This window comes from Diadema antillarum, unplaced genomic scaffold (genome assembly GCF_040938485.1).
Source record: "Diadema antillarum isolate AM-2024a unplaced genomic scaffold, OU_Dant_1.0 scf00000088, whole genome shotgun sequence".
In the NCBI taxonomy this organism is placed as follows: domain Eukaryota; kingdom Metazoa; phylum Echinodermata; class Echinoidea; order Diadematoida; family Diadematidae; genus Diadema; species Diadema antillarum.
Window position 1 is genome coordinate 623,153 of NW_027270977.1, and position 4,784 is coordinate 627,936.

Genomic DNA, 4,784 nt, shown 5'->3' on the forward strand with positions numbered 1-4,784 from the left:
TATTTTTTTTTTCAGAAAATTCAATCGAACTAGCTTGAGCTAAGCCAGAATTTCTTTATAATTTTATGTGTATATTGCAGATTGCAAAACACCGCAGTGAACACAGTTTATGAAAATTAACTTTTAGAAAAGAAAAATCATTGATGATCACAGCAATGAGTATTTTTAAGGCTTTGTATCAATTATCGTTAGTGATTGCATGAACAGAGAACATTACAGTGTCAAGCCAACATCAAAGAGAGGCATAACATTAAACAAAAGCAAACAAAAGCAAAGAGTCCCCCTCTTTCCTCGATTGCTATTTTTGAACAATAGTGATTTTTCGATTACAGAATGTTATGATCGTTTCCTTAAATGGGCTATTTCTCAGATGTGTACAGGTGGCCCATTCCAAAGATCATAATGGTCTAGTATGTGCAAAAGTTCGATCCCCAAGTTCAATGTACTTTTGGGAGTAATAACAGCCCACCAATCACGTGGTTGATGACGAAGGTTCTTAGGAGGATCGTGCCGTTGGATAAAGAATGACGCAGTGTTCGGAAAGAATCACGGTCACAATTTAGCATTGTTATGAATATGATGAGAAGTTTAACAGGGAGCCAATTAAAAGAGTGAAGGACTGGTGTGATCATGGTTTGTTCATGAATGCGGAGTGTCAGCCACGAGTTGCAGCATCTTACTATAATTGATAATCAAAAAAGTGTAAACTTGGGATTGAGCTACAGTTTATAAACATGTGCATAATGTACCAAACTCAATTCTTCAGGAGGAGATAAAAGGGTGCACAACCTTTCAGTGGCTATCAAAAGTGAGTCAGATATTAGCAAATGAAGCCCCAGCTACCCAATTAATGGCGATTGTTTTTCCTTTTTTTTAAGCAGACATTTCAAAATTAAACACTGCGTGAAAATATGACCTGTTCTTCACGGGGTAACAGAGAAGCAAATTTAATGAGAAGCTGATGATATGCGATAACATAAAAAAGTACAAGAGTAATGAAAGGTGCCATCTTCATAATGTCTGAGTGCGTAATCGGGGTAAATTTCTGCAAAACAAAATGTTTAAATGTGACATATTGTTATCATGTTTATAGCTCCTGGTTTTCTTTTTGTTCATGTCATCTATCTACACTTTCAGCAAGTTTCTTTTCATTTTTGTCATTATTGTTATATTCATTCCTATGATAACATCTCTGTTTCATTATCTTTATTTCCCCCCCCCAAAAAAAAAGGAGGTGGAGGGAGAGTAAGGTATCTGCACCTGAATTCAATTTGGACATCACAATGTTATACAAGCAGCAAGGCCCTTCAACTTGTATAAATCACACAACACTTGAAGGGGTGACGGACAGGTCAAATCACAGTTTACATTGAACTAAACCGACCACAAGCGTTTGATCCCGTTGCTAAACAGAGAGAGGTGACTGTACTTTTCTTCTCCGCTTCATGCTTTCATTAAACTGCATACGTATGAACCCTGTGATTGGCCACTTGATCAGTAATGATATGCGCATGGCGATGTGTTTGGTCCCCTTCGGTTAAAGAGATTCCATGTATTGTTTCTATTTGTTTTTGTTTTTTCTGCATCATGGTTCTTAATTTGGAAGGGATCCAAAGAAAACAGCAATGGCCGTCACTTCTAAGAGACGCCCATGTAATATATAATTATTATTTTGTCTGGAGGTGAGGATAGCCTTCAATATTAGCAGAGCACTTTTGAAAAAGAATCGAATAGTTTGGAGTCCCCCACCCCCCCCCCCCCTCCCTTGTTAGAAACTGCATTGCGGTGAAGAATGCACCTTAAAGCATGTTTTACCTAAAAATGGATAGACGGATAAGATGGATATATGATCATAATAATGATAGCATACACATTTGTACGTGTAAATATGTTACAAAGCTAATGGTCATCTGAATTCACGTCCTATATAAAAACTTAAACTATAGTTGTTCAGCAAGCATTGCACAGTGCATGGTTTTCATACGGTTATAAAATCATATTGTGTTAATTTATCTTTTTTTTCTTCCTCGTGCAAAGAGGCGTTACGTGTGATTTCCTCCAAAAGGAATCCCGCATATCAAGTTCACACTCATCCTTCCGCACATTAAAGAGCTAGGTATGCTTCCTCCTTGGTTATTGAATGACATTATATGTATAATATGCATATATATATATATATATATATATAGAGAGAGAGAGAGAGAGAGAGAGAGAGAGAGAGATAATTATTTATATGTACATATATATATATATAATTATGTACATATATATATATACATATATATACATATGTATATAGATAGATAATCATGTATATATGTACATATATATATAGTCATTTATATGTACATATATGTAATTATGTACATATATACATATATAATTATATATATGTATATATATATATATATATATATATATATATATATATATCTGTGTGTGTGTGTGGTGTGTGTGTGTGCGTGTGTTTGTATGCGTGTAATAAATTATCATATTGCTGGCTTTGAGATAATCATTATCATTCGGATAATGACAATCAAAATTAAGAGATCCTAGAAAAAGATTCTATTATTAACAAGTTTTAACAAAGAAGACAATTTTCCTTTTGTTCCATAATGTAGTATGTGAGTATCCGTCTATCCATGTCATTCTTGTTTTGTAGCGTTCGCTCATAATAAGGAAGATAGATAGATATATATACATTGTCCAGACAGACATTATAGACATAGATATGGGGGTATTTAGGACCAAAGAGAATGAAATTATTAAATAGACAATAATGTATACAAGTCAGTAATGGTGCTTCAATTTCGACATAAACAAATTCTTTATTGAATTTCGAAACGGGAGGTCCTTAGGTTAATGTCAGAATAGTGATATGGTCACGTGACCTGCGTCATGTGCTTCTCTCTCTCTCTCTCTCTCTCTCTCTCTCTCTCTCCCTCTATATATATATATATATATATATATATATATATATATATATATATATATATATATATATATATATAGATATATATATAATATACCTCTCTCTTAGCAAGGCTTATCGTTAAAATAAAAATGATTTTGTCAGCAAGAAATCGTAGCCTCATGACCAACAGTGTCCTTCCCGTCGCATAGCGCTGTTTATTATCATTACTCAGATTCCAGGGTATTAGTTACTTGAGGTTTTTTTAATAATTTTAAAGGTGGTGATCACCTCTGCGAGCAGTAATTTAAAAAATGTTCAAGATATCACATTTGATGCATAATGTGTAGGTCTGTTGTATTACAAAACACCCAACCATATGAAATTTTTACAATAAAGGAGATATTAGTATTTTTCTCATTAAACCATACCTGTAGACGGTTTAGTCTGGAAACATTTTTATTAAACTATTCTTCACGTTTTGTGTATTTCAATATACTTAACATTGATTCCATGGATTCAAATTTTTACGGTGGTTGTTTCTATCCCTAACCCACATTTCGAACTATTTTAAAGCACTAATACTGGGTTTTTGTTTCATCTGCAAATGGCAAATTATGCTACAAAGCTCATATCATGCCGCTGTGGTGTAAGGAGATTGTTCTTATACAAACGAAAAACCCTTCTGCATACTGCAAAACAAAAACCTGGAAATGTTTCAGATATTTCTGACTTGCAATGAGGATAAGCCCGATGCAAGTACTAACATTAAATCAGCGACCTTAAAAAGGAGACAACCAAGTCCAATTAAGTTTGATAGGAAAACCGTAATTTCTCGTTGCTCAATCTAGGAGGAAGTTTGATAGGATAAGTGATAATGATGTGTTTGTCAGATGGCTTCTCTTGCGAAGCGGAAAGAGGCAAAAATGTTGAACATTCTTACCCCTCTTTCCGGCTGTTGTCTTTAAAGGGATGGTATAGTTTTGGTTGAGATGAGGATTCAGCTTTTGACTTGTTGCGAGATACTTGGAAACCACTTTATGAAATGATAAAGAGTATACAATTCTAAGAGGAATTCAAAGCTTACTTTATGAAAATCGGTTTTGAAATAGCTGAGATATCAAAAAAAAAAAACCCAAAGAACGAAATACAAAGCGATCGTAATAAAATGTGGGTCCCACGTTTTATTAGGATCGCTTTGTTTTGGATATCTCAGCCATTTCAAAACCAAGTTTCATCAAATGAACTTTGAATTCCTCTGACAATTATACTCTTTCATATTTTATAAGAGGTTTCTCATTATCTATCATCATACAAAAGTTGGAAACCTGAAGCCCCATCTCAACCGAAACTGTATCATCCCTTTAAAGTTTCGTGTTTACTTCTTTACAACGAATTGAAAACTAACTCAGCTATCACCGGATCTACTACAGGTAATTTTAAGGTGACATTTTACATGCACAGAAATGTTAAAATGTTATGTTAGTAAGAATAAGACACGAGGTGCTCCTGTTTAGCGAGCAATATTAAACTGAGAAGCTGTTGCCCCTCATTTAATCAGCCGCAAAGCCAAATCAAACCAGTGCGAGGTTCCACTTTCCGCATGAGCAGAAAACGTTCATTTCTACCAACAGGGCATTTTCTATGTTGGTTTATAAATTCGCTGAGATATAGCACCTGTTATGTAATGATTATTCCCAGTGGTCCTTATATAAACGTCTATCTGACAGGAAAAGTGGTATTTGACAATATCAATAGAAAGGGATTGTTAACACATTCAATGGGTGCTTTCCAATGTGTTAACTGCATATAAGACCATTCTGGTCACCTGGTCTACGCAAGTTCATCCCTTGTTGAAGAACAATTACATGAT